We start from the raw sequence: 16,591 nt of genomic DNA on the forward strand, positions 1-16,591 counted from the left end.
TAATTGAAAAAAGTGTTACCTTGACTCATCAGTGGTTATTATTGGAATGCTCTCAATCTTCGCTTCTTTGTGCCCCCACAAATCACTCATTCTCCAGAAACAACACTCCTAATCCATGATGGTGGTAACAGCTGAAAATAAATATGCCACATCACAGGTAGGGTAATCCAAACAGCTAAAAAAGTGCCCAGCTATGACCTAATATTAATACACAACCAATGGTTAAAACTTACAAACCTGTAGAGCTAGTCAAAATCATAAGCTTGTAATGTTTTTTAATGGCTCAGATTCCATATATTGTGAGATATTTTTATCAATAGTGCCATGCGACACCAAACACTGATTTACTTCTTGAATGTCACCATCTCCTAGCTGGCATTAACAAAGACCAGTGAGAAACATTGAAATTAAGCATTGATTTTGTTTTGTTGCCAGCCACTTACCTCGTGAAACAGTAAATCTAAATCAAAGTTGGATAACAGGATTGCTTTCCCTGAATGTTGGAGTCCATCTCATAACATTTTGTGGGCACATTAGCCATCATCTATTTTTTCAGGGTGGAGGTGGAATACAGTCCTTTTTTATCTTCTCTATAGAAACCCTTTAGGTTAGAGTCAACGTATATTCAAGCCATCCCTGAATGAATTTCTTCTCATCCAATTTAATAGCCCATCAAACATTGTTAAATCTCTGTCTTGTCTTGCTCACCATTGTTCCCTGCTTTTGCCTAGATTAGAGGCTTATTTTTACTGATGACACAGCCAGTATTCAGTACATGAATCCAGCTGTTGATTTCTGCCAACGAAATCACTGAAATGGGTAGATGGTGTCTGGAATTTTAATCTGGTTTTAATAACATTTATAACTCATGGTAGTACCACGGCCTGACTGAAATGGAGAAGTCTCATAGCTAACAAACAAGTCACGAAAGGAACCTATGCCCAGAAATTGCTATTGGGAAGGCTAAAACCGTAGAAAAAATTACACTTGATCATAAAATAGTGGCACAGTTTGATGATTTTCATTTTTATTCAGATTTTGAAACTCTTATCATAACAAACAACCTCTGTGGATAGAATATATAGGTATTTTTTTCAGACAAACCTTGTATTTACTATGAAGCTGTTCTACATATTCTTTCCATGAAAAGTGGATTTCGGCCATTGATTTTTGTCACAGGATGAAATTGGCTGTCATTTCATCATTTTTTGAAGGACTCACCACTTACAGTGATGCCATTTGAATTTTTTTATTTCTTGTCCTCATAACTGTGAAAGGGGTTATAAAAATGATTCAAATGATTTTTTTAACAATTGAATTGATTAGAATCGGCCTTCCACAGATCAGTGTCCAAAAGATTTAAACCCCACAAATAGCTCTGTACACTTTTTTGGTCTTGGTTATTGTAGCATCAGTGTGAAATCATTTGGATTTCTTTTTCTCACTTCATTCGCTAAAGGGATCTTAGATCTGTCATAAGTATATATAACCTAAAAATAAGAAGCATGTTAGCTTAATGCAATTGATTGCATAGCCTCATTGACCAATCTCTCCATAAAACACATTTATTTACTATATAAGCATCTTAGCTTTTAGAAAAATTAGTGCAGGTAAAACTTGGACTAATTTTGTTTAATAAAATCTAACTAAAGGTGTTTAATAATTAAATGATGTGACAATTTCCATGCCGTTTTCCTTTATTAATCATGGGGTTATTTCCTGAAAATATTGCCACTAAGTTTTTACCCACTAAATAGGGAACTAAATGAGAAATAGGGTTTAGGTTTCATACTCCACATTTCTATGGCTGCAGAGCAAATCTTCCTAATTTTACTTTTATTTCCGCAATCCGTATAAAAGTCAGGGCAGAAATGTTCACTCCTCCTTTCCAATTGTGTTTTTACATTTGATATTTAATAGGCCCATCAATGAAGGCAAAAGAAGGGAAAAGTCAATGATCTAATCTGTATATCTATTTCTAGTAATGATTGCACTCACTGAGCTGCTATCCTGACCTAAGGGATAAATTGAATGGTAGAAGATCATAGTTACTTCCCAGAATTGTCATTATATTCTGTAATTTATGTTATGTTGCATTTAAAAAAGTACCAACATTAATGGAGAAGATGAACATAATTTATATTGCTGCTCATAGTGAATTTTATTCAACTTCTCAGATTTGTAATATCCTGCAATGCTATTTTTTTTAATTATCAAGAAAGTCTCTTGAAATTAAATCTTCTAATTATGAAGATTTTTTTCCTTCTCAAAATTCTCACGCTAACACTTTCTTGGATCAGATTCTCAGCTCTCCAAAGTGCTCATTTTGTGACACAGTATAGTTTGTTATCACGTGTCTTGTTCTCAGACTGCAGTTTGCTGAACAGAACTTTTAATATTTGATGATTTCTTCATTATTAGTGTATTTGCCACTTAACTATTGTTTTCCTTTCATTCTTCCCCATTAACTTTTTACGACAGGAGTACAGAGTGCCATGGAGTCAAGCGTATTTAACACTTACCCCTTATTATGTAATGCCATTACATTTCACTCGTGTATGCATTTCTTAGAGACTCAATTGTCTGGTAGTCCAGAGCTAGTCATTCTATGTTGAGGAATGTATCCTTAGCCATAGGCGCACTTCATGCCTGCAACCAATGGAAGTTCAAAATAGAAATACACCAAAATGCTCCATCCTTACACCATCTTTCAATGGATTTTGTAATCCTAATGCTATGGTATATTTATGTTTGAATCTATGGTGTAATTATGAAAAATTAAATAAGGCCCATTTCATTGAGATATCATTCCAGTAGGCACACAGTCTTTGTAAAAGTAATTCTCATTTCATCCTCAGGAGAACATGTGCTTGCATGTTAGGGAAAGACCCTGTGATCATTTAGTGTACAACTCAAAACATCAGCAGCTAGGAGTGTAGTAGTTATAAATGCCTTTGACAAAGAAACCTGTATTACAATGATACCTATTTTTTATGGTGTTATTTAATTAACCAAGGATTACTTGGCTCATATCCCAGTGTGTTAATCCATTATATGTACATTCATTGGCTTGGCTACTGATTGCCATTTTTGTGTAGAATATTACTACCGACATACTGGTTTGAAATTTTGTCTGATACAATTATGCAAATGAGCGAAGGAGAAAAGAGATTTTTAGGCATTGCTTTGATAGTATGTCTTATTATAGTATATTTTCGCTGTCAATGTTTAACTGTGTGCATTTTTTTATGGTCCTATTTTTGGGAAGAGTAATTTTTGCACGCATAATGAAGCTCTGACTTTTTTTAGTGTGTGTCAAATAATGAAAGCTTTAAATGGGTAAACTATTTGTGCTTAGACACAGTTCATTATCTTCTCTTTTCTGAATTCATCCTGTTTTTTTTCACGTTGCTTTATTAATTTGCACTTCTTAATCCCCTCCTGCATTTATTCCCCATCTATTTCCTTAAGGGTAGTTATGGAAACAGTTACATCATTCCTGGCTCAAAAATAAACTGGAATAGATATTTGTCATTTGATGGATCTTTTAGTTTTTAGTACTCAGTCATCCAGTCTCAATCAGCTCTAATATTGTTTATTTAACAATGTTTTTCCCTAAAAATTAGAGTCAAGAAAGAACAAATGTTTATGTAACTTTCAGCCACCAAAAACTAAAGTGCCAAGCTGATGAGTTTTTCTTCATGGCTTATGTTTTCAATATTTACTCAAAGAAAATATCTTCAGTGTTTCTGGATCAAGAAATGGATACCTCTAAAGTGTCTTAGGGTGTGTTGTAGAAATAACCAAGTTTCTATGAAGACAAATGAAAAGGAACCCCTTAGACAACACAGTTTCTAAGACATCATCTCATGCTTGAAAAGTAAATTTCAAAAAATTTTATTGTAATTATATTTTTCCACAATGGATGTTTGTGAAAATGTTATGATTTGATTTTATTTTGTTAAATTATTGAGTTAATAATGAGTTTCATTAGTTACCATCAGTATAGTGGATGACCCATCATTTTGCATATTGTGCAGTTATGAGCTTTATTTTTTGTTAAGTTGTGTTGATTTGCAATAATAAGTACTAAAAAGATAAAACTATTTAATGATACTATTTTTCGTTGTGATTTCAAATAAATGATATAAAGTTATTGGTGTTTTGGATTATTTAAAAAATTAAAATACTATTTTTTTCATACAATAAATTAAAATTTTGCATGTGCAGCATGCAAATTTGTAATTGAATAGCCATTAAGGAAATTGTACCTGTCACCATAATTAGTGATAATCATTAGGATATAAAAAAGTTATTCATGCTGGAAAGTAAGCAAGAACTCTTTTCCAATAACTAACAATATGCAACATGTATTCTGTCATATACATTGTTCTATACTGTTTTTACACATGTAGTCATGTGGATAGGGTGCTGGGCTTTTGACCAAAGGGCCTGGGTTCAGTTCAGGTGATCTCTCTGAGCTCTCCCCAGCTTCATCCAAGCTGTTTGGTTTGTAGAAATCACCTTTTTCTGGGAAACCAATGATGGCATTTGCCCCCTCCTCCCTTTCCCTTCACTGATGTGTGAATTTCTTGCACTACACTAGGGCTTAGTATTAGTAAAGGTCTACCTTTACATATAAAACCAGCCTTCAGGTCAATTTCTGTGGTTTGGTTATATGGAAACATCAACATAATGAATAAATGCACAAAATTTGTTTAAACATGAAAAAAAAGCTTTTAAAGTAATTACTATGGTCATTCATTCATTAAAACATCTTTGAAAGGCCAAAATTTTGGAAAAAAAACATTTGACATGAGAAATACATGAATAAAAACTAAAATGCAGGTTCAACAATCTGCTAGTATAACTTTTCAAGTATAGTTCTGCTGAACATAGCACTTTTTTGCCGAATTGAAATGATTGTCTTTGGAAATTTAATGAAGCTGTAACTAGCATTTCATTAAGCTTAATTTACTTTTGATAAACTCCTGAAAACATTAATCCAAACAAACAGGTTGCATGGGCTAAAAATGTGAAATAGTGCTAAGTGTATATGTATTAAATGCAGATTTATTTACATTTTTTTTATTGAAAATAAATTAATCCAAAAACCATATGCTCTGTATGACTACACATTTCAGGCAGAAGCATTAAACTTGGAGTTAGCTGTAAGTGCAAATTGCTTTCGATCCTAATTTTCAGAAACCTCCCTTATTCAAAATAATCAAGTCCTAATATGCTATGTTACCTCTTTTTTGTCACTTTTTTAATGTAATTTAGAACTCTGAATTGTCTACCTCTCTTTTTAGCAGAAAATTTCTTAGATTTCAAATTAATTATCCACCACTTCATTTGGCATAGAAGAATAATTCTGTCAGACTTTGTTAATGTGAGTTTACGACTTGACATTTTATATTCATGTGCAAGGTAGATAAAACTAAGCATCTAAAGTGGCTCTTGTTCATTTTTTAATGGTTATCTTTCCATGTCCACATTATCTCATATGCAATTCAAAAAAATTTACCTATAAATCAAAAATCTATGTAATTTAAGGAAAAAAAGATGTCTTTGAAGTTCTCAATAAGTTTTATTGAGTGGTCATTTTATCAAAGTAAATTTACAAGTGAAATGAAAAAACATTTTCTTTTTCTATTCTCTTCCCCTTATACTTTTAATGGATTCACCAATCTCCTGTTAAATGAATTAGGGACAAAAATCAATGGAATTACTGCTATGATGAATTGGCAGTAGAATAATTGGATTTTTTTACATTTTGGCGGAAGTATTGGCTTTTGATGTGAGGAGCTGTAAAATATTGCTGGAAATATGAATCATTCGTAAGCTTATTTTAATGTGAAGTGTTGCTCATAAGTGTTGTGACCCATCAAATGTAACAGTCTTGGTGCGTATGAAAAGATGTTTCCCTCAAATTTGTACAATAAAACACCTGAATAATGGAGACTAACTTGCCGGTGCATGGTTTGGTAGAAGTGAAATTTTGCAAAGGATGTTACATTTTCATATTACAGGAACGTATTTAATAAATAACCTTAAAATATATGATGATTGAGTAAAGAATTGACTGTGGGTGTCAATGGTAAGCTTTGATAACTTTGCAATGAATGTTTTGCATTTTCTTTGCTTGGTGAGTGATTGTTTGCCATGGTGATGGTGCATGGTAGAGCATAAGAAGAAGCATGTTTATTATATGAAGTATAATTTGTCTTAGGTTAACTTTCCATCATTTCCATATAGCCCAGGATAATGCTCAGAATGTTCATTTTTACATTTTGAAGTGACATTATTGGGAGACAAATGGCTGTTATCCCCATTAAATTGAATATTTATCATGATATATAGCTGTACTATACCATGTTAAATGAAACACTTAAAAGTAGCATGTATTATTAGAAGAAAATTGTGATGTATTATTCCATGCTGGCTTATTTGTGACCAACCAGTTTTCTCCCTTAAAAGTTTTGTTGTAATGATGTGGCATGTTAAACTGGTGAGTTACAAATAAATCAATGCCAAATTTTAAAGTTATTTTCTTCTATTGATTTTACTCGACTTTTTATAACATTGTTACACACAGAATGACTACTTAAATGAAACCTAATTGTTTGAAGTGGGCTGGAGATTAAGAATTTGTCATTTGGTAAATTTAACTTTGAAAAATCTTATGCATAATGAAAGAAAAAGTTGCCATTAGTACCCATGACTTAAACTGAGTAAGAAAATATCTGAATAGTTCAGATTAAAACAGTTTTTAAGAATAATAGGGTACATAGCCATACAACCCTATGAACTGCCTTATGTATTCTAATTTGATTGCTATTTTTTGTTTATGAAATGGCATTTCTTCCTTAAATAAGTTCATGTAAAATTGCTATGCATCATATTGTCAATATTAGCTTCGGTATTAACAGTTAAGCTATAGGACATAAGTATCTGGTATTCTTGGAAGACTTCAAGTGAACTGAACTGGCAAATATCCCTGTGATAAAAATGAGCCTCTGACTATAGTAATGCTTTACAGCACATTTAGGGGAAGGCTCTGTTAAAAGTTACTGTTGTGGTATCTCCTGCAGTTTCTTGGAGTGTAGTAGTGCTTTTGAAACGTTGGTGGAACAAGCTGCAAAAGTTTCCATTCATGCTAGTTGTTTGTAGATAGGTATTAAGAAACTATGTTTTTTACCTATCTCTTTCATACAAGGGTTGCTTTTTTTATTTTCAGCCTAATAATGAAAAGACAGTAATTTTTATTGAAAATGGCTTTATTGTTTTTTAAGTATTCTCCATGATAAGCAATACACTTTTGCATGTGCTCGTACCAATTTTCGTAACACTTTTTCCACTCAGATTGAAGTACCTCCATAACATGGTTTTTGAATGCATCAACGGCTTCTTCAGGTGCCGAAAAACGTTGGCCATGCAATTTTTTCTTAATCAACTAAAATAAAAAGAAGTAATTTGGTAATAAATCACATGTGTACAGAGTGACCCATCAATTCGACGTTTTGGCCAGTCAAATAGGTATTTGACCAATACCGGTGTTGGAGTTCTTCTTAATTATTTTTATTGGCTATAGGATTCTCTTCTTGTGACAATTTCTTCAACAGCCAATAGCTCCACAACCTCTATTTTGAGTATGGCCCTCCAGCCTAAGGAGCTCAACTTATTACAAACCCTCAGATTTAAGACGCACACAATTACTTCTGATATTCACTTCCTAAAACGCTGCAAGAAACACAACGTATTTCCTAAGTTCATGAAAATCACTGCTCCTAGAAACAACCTTAATGCCTCAAAAGCTATCCTCTTAGCGAAAAGACACTGGTTAAACACAGAAATCAAACAAAAATACGCTAAACTTGCACACACCGAAACTCAGACTTACAACCTACACCTAAAGATCACGAAACACTTAAATTTTATACAACTACCGACATTCAACGAAAGACTTCTAAACATGGACACAGTAAACCAACACAGACTGCATAAAAAACTTAAAACTTTAGACCGAAAATTCCAAGCTATTCACAAAAATATTCCTAGTCCTGAAAGTAAACCCAATCCCGTAAGAAATTTCATCTTAAACCTTTCCTCCAAACATTTCACTGGTGAAGAAAACAACATTTTGAACAAAAGCCTAAAACATTGCCTCCCATACAAATATCCCCCCACCGAAGATATAGTTGTGGACATAGAATCGCACATTAAACGCCTTAAAGACACCGAGAAACAATTTGTAAGACATGCCTGACAATTACAGTTGGAACACAACAACACAAAACTTAACACTAGACCGCATAACGATTCGGTAGAACGCGCACTCATAAAAGAACTTAGAAATAAAGACTGTTATTACATTAAGGCCGATAAAGGTAACACCACAGTTATACTCGACAAAGCCGATTACATTGAACGCACCGAAAACACAATCGCCGAAGGCCCATACATTAAAATACACAAGAACCCACTCAACAAAATGATTACGGACACAAAAACCGCACTCAATCATAGACAAAAAATCACGTTTCACCTTAAAAACGGAAAACCCTATGGTGCCTAAACTCTACACTTTGCCCAAAATACACAAAGCTGGTAAGAAAATGAGACGTATCATTTCAGCTTTAAATTCCCCCACCTACAAACTGGCTAAATGGCTCACCAAACAGTACAAACAATTAGGGTCCGAAGAAACCTTTGGGGTCAAGAACAGCAAAAATTTCATCAACACCATAAAACACCTAAGCATCCAGCCCCATGAGATTCTTGTCTCTTTTGACGTGGAACAACTCTTCCCGAGCGTACCCGTTGATATTGCCCTTAAAAACATCACAAATTGGCTACACACTAAAGACATTACACCCATTGAAATTAAAGAATACGTTGCTCTTACGAAAACTTGCATGGACATAACATACTTTCAATTCAACCAAAAATTTTACAAACAAACGCAAGGCACAGCTATGGGAAATCCTCTTTCCTGCTTTGTCGCTAACATCTTCCTACATTACTTTGAAAAAGACTGTAGACACAAGTTTGACTATTTCCCTAACCCTTGGCTTAGATACGTAGACGACATTTTTGACACCAGCAAGTGTGACTTAAGTGACTTTTTGGACCGGCTGAACAAAAAACACGATTCCATAAAATTTACATTTGAAGTCAAACAACACAACTCACTGCCTTTCTTGGACATACTAGTGATTAGAAACCAAGAGGTCTTAGAGTTTGACATTTTTAGGAAACAGACCCACACCGACAACTACATCAAAGCAGATTCACACCACCCCTTTCAACAAAAAATGGCAGCTTTTAATTTTCTCATACAAAGATTACTGACGACACCACTCAACAAACAACGCTATTTCAAAGAGTTGGAAAACATCAAAAAAATAGCCATTAACAACGGATACACACCCCAAATTATAGACAAATTAGTTAGAAACAAAAAAAGAAAACTTGCTAATAAACATACTACACTCCTACCACAACGGGAAGACAACTATGATAAATTTATCGCATTACCTTTCTACCCCACATTAACCCGAGGCCTTGATAAGGTCTTTAAACAAATTGGCGCCAAAGTCACTTACTCTAACCGTAACACTCTTCTTATGTGTTTAGGGAACCTGAAAGACATAACACCACATTTAGACAAATCGGGTATTTACGAAATAACTTGCTCACACTGCCAACTCTCCTACATTGGACAGACGAAACGTAATCCCAAAATCAGATTTAAGGAACACATAGCACACTTTAAGAATGGACGTTTCGATAGATCAGCTGTCGCCAAACACATTTTTGAAACTGAACACTCCATCACTCCAAACGACTTAACATTATTAAAACCGATACAACACTGTAAACTCGATGCATGCGAGAGTTGACACATTCACTTAAACAAGAATAAACTTATGAACAATGAACCAGACATCATCAACAGTTCACTCTTTAACTTTGTTAGGCAATTTTTAAAAATAGGCAGCCCCCTCCTAATAGCCACCACCCTTCCCCCACTCCTTCCCACGTGACCTCAACTAACTCCCCCCCCCACCTACCGACCATCACTTACCCCCTCCAGGTATATATACACCCCACCCCCCGACCTGAACACCCACTTGACTTTGGACAGTGCCTAGTGCATAGTCTTCCAAATTCAAGGCCCCATTTGATTCTCCCCGTAGATGGTCACCAGGTGACCGAAATACCGTTATTGGAGTTCTTCTTAATTATTTTTATTGGCTATAGGATTCTCTTCTTGTGACAAATAGGTATTTGTTTCAGCGATCTGTGAGAGCTTGCTTTGTCATGATGAAGAATTATCCTTTATTGCCGCTTCTTTTTCTGTATTTCACCGAGCATTTCTGGCAAACAAATGCTCATGTGCTATTCAGAATTCGTATTTCTACGTTGCCCTGATGGTATGGTTGCCACATGTTCAGTTATTCCAAAGAAACAGGCAATCATTTGCTTCGATGTACTTTGTGCACAAATCCCTTATGTCAGGTTTGGCTCGTCTTGGAAGACCCCTACAGTGAATTGCTGTTTTGTTTCGGGCTCATACGCATAGATCCAAGATTTGTCACCTGTGAAGATGTTATGCACAGCTTTTGATACACCGGGATTATATTTGTTGAGCATTTCTTTGCACCAATTGACAAAAGCATCTTTTTGAGCTTTTGTCGAATTATGTGGGATCCAACGCAGACAAATTTTGTTCACAGCTAAATGTTCATGCAATATCTTATTGATGCTCGTCATACTAATCCCCAAGGATGCCTCAATCTCAATAATCTAATATATGATGGAATTCTTTATACCATCATTTCAGAGTGGTAAAGGATGGGTCTTCATCACCAAAAGTGGAAGTAAGTTGATCGATGCACTACTGTCTTGATAATCCACGTTGAAAGTCACGAAAAATCATTGCACAAAAGTGTTCAGGAGTGAACTCCTTTTTTTTGCTGGGACAAAATTTTGAAGTCACTGTAAACAACACAAGTTATGATCAAACGAAAAAATATTCTGAACAAAGTTAGCGTAAAAAGGGTCAAACTTTCAGGTGGAAAAGTCAGATAGCATCTAAAGCTCTTAGTGTTGTCAAGGCTCAAAATATAAAGAGCAACTATATTCTATTGTTTCAGGCTTCACTTCGTGGAAGTATTTAATATCCATGCTAAAAAGAAAGACTCGTACTTTTCCACAGATTTTATTATACGGTACAACGCGTTTCACCGACTTGCGGCATCATCAGGTACAAATTTGCTAAACAGACAGAGCAAGAATGAATCCATCAATACACATGGTCTGGGCAATAAATGTGCAAACTGATGCAATCTGGCAGCCATGACATGGACTATAGCTCCGCCCACTGGCGGCACTCGTTGTCTGAGATCCAATGAGCTGTCTGTGCATGGTGGATCGTTGAGCTGTGCATATGGTGCCAGTTATGTTAGTTTCTGCTGACCTTGTTGTTACTGTTTTTCGTAAATGGAAATTGAGGAAATCATGAAGCAACAAATCAACATCAAGTTTTCTGGTGAAGTACGATAAAAGTTATCAAGAAATTACTGAAATGTTGACAGCTGTTTACAGTGATAATGCTCGGAAGAAAACGTCAATTTTCAAGTGAATTGTGCCTTTTAAAGATGACCAACAAGACCCCATGGATGATGCAAGGCCAGAATGACCTTCAACCACTTGTGTTGGCGACAACATTGATCATGGTCCCTTGCACTTACGGATCGTCGAAAAACTGTCCGAACGATAGCTGATGAACTGAATTTAGGAAAATCAATAGTGAACACCATTTTAACCAAACATGATGGATAGATCCTTCACCATGACAATGCTCCTGCACATTCAGCATTAATTGATCGCTAGTTTCTGGCAAAAAATTCAATCACCATCCTTGATCATCCTCCTTATTAGCCAGATCTCACCCCCTGCAACTTTTTATTATTCCCAAAATGCAAAAATGTGATGAGGGGACATCACTGGGAAGAAGTGGACACAATAAAGCAAGAAGCGACGAGAAAACTAAAAAGCCTAACTGCCGAGGACTTCCAAGGGTGCTTTAAGCAGTGGAAAAGAAAATGGAATAAGTGCATAGCAAGAAATGGAGAGTACTTTGAAGGGGACAAACGATTTATACTAAATTTATCAAAATAAGGTTTTCATGGCCTCGGTTTGCGTATTTGTTAGACCGAGTAGTATGTAAAATGTATTGGTTGTTATAGATCAAGTTCAACTGGATAGGCATAAGATCCTTGCTATAATATGTCTCACATATTGTGAGGGACTTCTGTTTGTCCATATGTTGGATTCTTACTTAATGATAGAATTCTTGAATTTCTCTTGCAATATGAGAAAGCCAGCTCACTTTTTGGGGTAACGTAAGGTTTGAGGTGTGCTGTAACACCTATACTCAATCTAAGAATAGATAAATGATGCTAGATAAAGGCAAAGGCTACTAGGCTCTTAGTTGTTCATTTTCCTTATTTTATATTGCCACTCAATTTTACATTACCCAATGTAAACAAATCCATTACTGTTCAGTAATAAACCCCTGGGATACATTACCACACCATCTCTTAATCTATGCCTATATCATTTCCCCAAGTCCTCCACAATGACATTCGAGTATGACCAGTTGTATAACGTGGCTTTGGACCCATCTAAAATCCATCCCCAAGTACATGGATGAGTCAGAGTCAGCCATGCATGGCTTGCACATGCATACCCTTGTCACCAGGAAACCATTAAGTGAAGCTCCAAATGTTTAGTGTTTGCATGGCAGAACTATTTGCCATTAATATGGCCATCCAATATGCATTGTCATGGGATAATAATAACTTTATCTCAGTGTGCTCAAACTGCTTAAGTGCTTTGCAAAGCCTTCAGAGTTTTTGTCCATCTCCCCCCCTAGTCAAGGATATACGGTCATCCATCAAATACCGTAAGGTGAAAGGAGTATTGATCAGTTTTATGTTGGTTCCTGGCCATGTCAGTATAAAAGAAAAGGAAACAACCACTTTATTGGCAAAAGTGCACTTTACATCACTGCCTCAATCTCATCAGGTAAATGGCAATGTTCGTAACATAGCCTTGGAGGAATGCAGGCAAATTTGTGCAGAGACCAATGGCAGTTGGCTGCTCCAAGTAAAATTAGTAATACTATTATGTAATTCCTTCCACCAGGAACTTCTGTAGTAACTGCTCTTCATTGTGTGACTGAGAATAGGGCACTGCCCTGACACATTTTTTTTTCACTGAATAGAAGATGCCACCACATTGCAATGAATGTCCGTGAGTGTCTCGGTGTGATATACAGATATTTGTTATATGAAGTGTTACAAATACTGGATCGTGCTCCTCTCACTTGGGATCGTGAGAGGCCTAGAATACTTGTACATTCTAGGCAATGTCCCTGACCAATTACATGAGGCCATAAACTTTCTGCAGGAGACAGGACTTTTTCATGAAATATGACTATTTTTACCTATTGTATTATATAATGGTGTTTTTCATCAATTTATTTAGTTTATTTCTATAAATTTTTTAGAGGTGTGAAATAATCTATAGCCATCAATGCACCTAATAAATTTTAAAACTACATACCCAGAATGAAATGCATGTATGAAGATGTGCTAACTCGATCTGCAAAATAATTTTAAAATGAGAAAATGACTATACATCACCTGATCCTTCTTTTGCAGTCTTCCTAGGTCAACCTCTTTCTATCAATTTCTAAGAGTTTGTGATTTCTGTGAACCAGTTCTTTTTAGAACATGGGAAATTAAATTGGGCAGCAGAAATTGATTTTCTATGATTCAGTGTAGTTAGCGCGTTAAATACATTTTATCCCTATACATCTACTCATTGGTTACAAATCTGTTATTCCTGAGTGGGAGTTCAGTCCAGCATGGCAGTCAGTCGTCCCTTAAGTCTGGGCCTTCAAATTGCTGCAGCAATATCTGATACTTTATACAATCAGATTCTTTGTTCATCGCTTAAGGCCTTAATCAGTGCTGCCCTATTCTGAGAATTTCTTTCTCCAACCTGCTTCTTACTCCTCATATTAATGACAGTTTGTCTTATGGAAACATTTTTGCATATCTCCACAAAATATATGCTTTCACATCTCTTAGAAATGTATAGTAATGTAAGAGGTTTCAAACGTGTGATCATGAGTGTCATGTGCATCAGAATCCATTGTGTACATTTGACTTGTACATTAGATTTGAAGGCTCTTCAGATAAATGTACAGGGATTAGAAGGGAAATATTTTAAGAATAACTTTTAATTTTACCTAGTTTTCAAATGAATACTCCAGCATTTAGGTTCTTTCTGAGTCAACTCATCCCCACGTCACTTAGGATTGCATGACTTTCAGTTAATTCTACATTCAGGATCTGTCCCAAAAAGAAGTAGAATAAATTGGGCAAAATCATTTATTGCCAATGAAAGTATAAATTACAGAAACTCCTTAGAATCGCATCCATGCGCATTAAATGAAGAACACAATGTATTTTTCAACTTTTCTTTATTTTCATACTTCTAGTTTCAATGCTTAGGTGCCATCATCAGGTACAAATTAGTTGAGTTGCAGTCCATTTATATGCCATTCATGTGGGGGAAGGAGGGGAAAAGGTGGTGTTGTGATCAGCGTAGGTGGGAAGGAGGGTGTTAAGCATCAGGAAAGTTGATTACTGGGTTCACAGTGGGGGGATAATTGGGTCTTTCTGTGAAGGAAAGGGATGCTTCCAGCATTGGTGAGAGGTATTCAAACAACAAGTCGTTAACCAAATGACCCATTTTCAAATTCTTTCTGATTTCCAGCTCTTCCCACTTGCCCATCTTCCTTCCTTTGTCCATCTGTGAAAATAAAGAACAGTGGAAAAATACATTGTGTTCTTCATTTAATGAACATGAACTTCCACAAAGTTGAGTCTGAAACAATAGAAAGCATTCTTGTGCGTTGATACACCAATATTTGTGCCTCTGCCAGTTGCTGTCCACTTCCTAGAATGCATCAATGAGAACCTCATACAGGTACATTTTCATGGCCACTTTAATATTATCCTGTATTCCAAAATGGTTGCTTTTCAAGCTCTTTTTATTTTGGGAATAACAGTTACCAGCAACCACGTTATCTAAAAAAATTCAAGTCACTTTTATAGTGGTCCAAGAGATTATGTGAGATTTTCAAAGAAGTAGCCTTCTGATTTTCTGACAGCATCTTGGGGAACATCTTGGTGCATACCTTTCTCATGGCTACATCTGCTGCAAGAATTCAATTTACTCCTGTTTTTGGAAATTGTACTCTTCTAATAACATTTCTACAGTCTGGGGTCAATCAGAATTTAGTCTCTCAGGTTTTGCACATTTTCATCCTACTGTGTCATTGATGGATGTCCAGCGTGTTCCTCTTCGTCAACAATCTCACTACCCTCCTGGAACATCTTGTGCAAATGGAAAACCATTCCTTGGGACATGGTCATGGTTGATTTTATAACCTTATAACAAAATAACAAGACATCATGAATTTGTGACAATTTTTCTGATGGGTCTAGACTAGCACTTATCCACCAGCTGTAACAACCTACAGACAACTGTAGCGGGTTCCATTGCTTTTTTAAGACCTCTCACAATCTTTCCCACTACAAATCATCCACTCCAGCCATTTATGTTAGTGGGAAAAAATCATTACAGTATTTTTGGGATGAACCCTGTATTCTTTATTACTTATTCTCTTACGTGAATATAGTGCCGACTGCTTTCAGTGTTCTCTATTCCCAAATGAGATTATTTTGTCTTCTGATTGTACATGTAAATTTCAATGAAATAAATTCATTGTAGTAATTCTCATTGAATAATGAACTTCTATTTCCACCCTATAGATGCCTGAAAATTTCATATATTTATGTAAGCATCTCATGAATATAATGTTGCATTAATGAAAAGAGAAAATAAAATTTTTCACTTTTTCATTATTCTCTTCATAGGTGCAATTGTCTTTCAGCTTCCTTATTCAAAATTGTTTTTTTAATGGGATGTTTCCCTTATCCTCACTGGCATTATGGGAAAGCTCATGAAAGTAAATATTTATCATGGTTACCTATGATAAAATATAACAGAAAGCTACCAATGGATAATAAGCAGTCAGTAATGGGTTCATAACCTGAACGAGTTGACCAAAAAAGCTACTGAAAAGAAAATGATGGTAGTAGATCAGGCTAAGAATATTTTGACTGAGAGGCCTCTACTCATTCAGGATAAGGTGCATCAAATATAAAATCTTCTCTTTTAATACATACCTCTTATTATTGTTATAACAAATGCTTACTGAATCTTAGAAAATTAGCTTATTATTTCTAATTAACACAAAATAAACTTAATACCACCTCCACAAAATTAATTAAAAAGGCATCCTATTAATGCAGATAGTAGGGTTTTTGTAGAGAACAATGCTTTAATTGATGAAATTGAATATCATTTTTTAATTTAAATGATTCACATGAAATCACATTTAATGGCAATTTCACTGGTAATTATTTACTGAATCGAATGA

The 16,591-nt window shown here is 35.2% G+C and overlaps 1 protein-coding gene across 2 annotated transcripts in view; it reads left to right on the forward strand.

The window, feature by feature from the left end:
- Cnot4 (CCR4-NOT transcription complex subunit 4) overlaps positions 1 to 16,591 on the forward strand; it is a 51,483-nt gene that overhangs the window by 17,162 nt on the left and 17,730 nt on the right. The gene's annotated exons all lie outside the window — the stretch shown is intronic.

Source organism: Hetaerina americana, unplaced genomic scaffold (assembly GCF_022747635.1).
Source record: "Hetaerina americana unplaced genomic scaffold, ioHetAmer1.1.p SCAF_74, whole genome shotgun sequence".
Classification (NCBI taxonomy): domain Eukaryota; kingdom Metazoa; phylum Arthropoda; class Insecta; order Odonata; family Calopterygidae; genus Hetaerina; species Hetaerina americana.